The sequence below is a fragment of the Oncorhynchus gorbuscha genome, linkage group LG04 (assembly GCF_021184085.1).
Source record: "Oncorhynchus gorbuscha isolate QuinsamMale2020 ecotype Even-year linkage group LG04, OgorEven_v1.0, whole genome shotgun sequence".
Lineage (NCBI taxonomy): Eukaryota > Metazoa > Chordata > Actinopteri > Salmoniformes > Salmonidae > Oncorhynchus > Oncorhynchus gorbuscha.
Window position 1 is genome coordinate 42,719,885 of NC_060176.1, and position 1,494 is coordinate 42,721,378.

Here is a 1,494-nt window from a genome sequence, read left to right on the forward strand (position 1 = left end):
TGCCTCGGGAAGGCACTTGACCGTAGCAGACTCAGACACCTGCTCACCACGCAGCATCTGAGGGAAACACGACACGACAGGGCGATACAAAGACACAGCACGGTGAACAATAGACAAGGATCCGACAGGACAGAAACGGAAAACAAGGGGAGAAATAGGGACTCTAATCAGGGGAAAAGATAGGGAACAGGTGTGGGAAGACTAAATGATTGATTAGGGGAATAGGAACAGCTGGGAGCAGGAACGGAACGATAGAGAGAAGAGAGAGAAGGAAGGGAGAGAGAAAAAGGGGAACGAACCTAAAAAGACCAGCAGGGGGAAAACGAACAGAAGGAAAAGCAAAATGACAAGATAATATAAGACAAAACATGACAGTACCCCCCCACTCACCGAGCGCCTCCTGGCGCACTCGAGGAGGAATCCTGGCGGCAACGGAGGAAATCATCAATCAGTGAACGGTCCAGCACGTCCCGAGACGGAACCCAACTCCTCTCCTCAGGACCGTAACCCTCCCAATCCACTAAGTATTGGTGACCCCGTCCCCGAGAACGCATGTCCATGATCCTACGTACCTTGTAAATAGGTGCGCTGTCGACAAGGACGGGAGGGGGGGAGGGAAGACGAACGGGGGTGCGAAGAAAGGGCTTGACACAGGAGACATGGAAGACAGGATGGACGCGACGAAGATGTCGCGGAAGAAGCAGTCGCACAGCGACAGGATTGATGACCTGGGAGACACGGAACGGACCAATGAACCGCGGAGTCAACTTACGAGAAGCTGTCGTAAGAGGAAGGTTGCGAGTGGAAAGCCACACTCTCTGGCCGCAACAATACCTTGGACTCTTAATCCTACGTTTATTGGCGGCTCTCACAGTCTGTGCCCTGTAACGGCAAAGTGCAGACCTCACCCTCCTCCAGGTGCGCTCACAACGTTGGACAAACGCTTGAGCGGAGGGAACGCTGGACTCGGCAAGCTGGGATGAGAACAGAGGAGGCTGGTAACCCAGACTACTCTGAAACGGAGATAACCCGGTAGCAGACGAAGGAAGCGAGTTGTGAGCGTATTCTGCCCAGGGGAGCTGTTCTGCCCAAGACGCAGGGTTTCTGAAAGAAAGGCTGCGTAGTATGCGACCAATCGTCTGATTGGCCCTCTCTGCTTGACCGTTAGACTGGGGATGAAACCCGGAAGAGAGACTGACGGACGCACCAATCAAACGACAGAACTCCCTCCAAAACTGTGACGTGAATTGCGGACCTCTGTCTGAAACGGCGTCTAACGGGAGGCCATGAATTCTGAACACATTCTCGATGATGATTTGTGCCGTCTCCTTAGCGGAAGGAAGTTTAGCGAGAGGAATGAAATGTGCCGCCTTAGAGAACCTATCGACAACCGTAAGAATCACAGTCTTCCCCGCAGACAAAGGCAGACCGGTAATGAAGTCTAGGGCGATGTGAGACCATGGTCGAGAAGGAATGGGGAGCGGTCTGAGACGA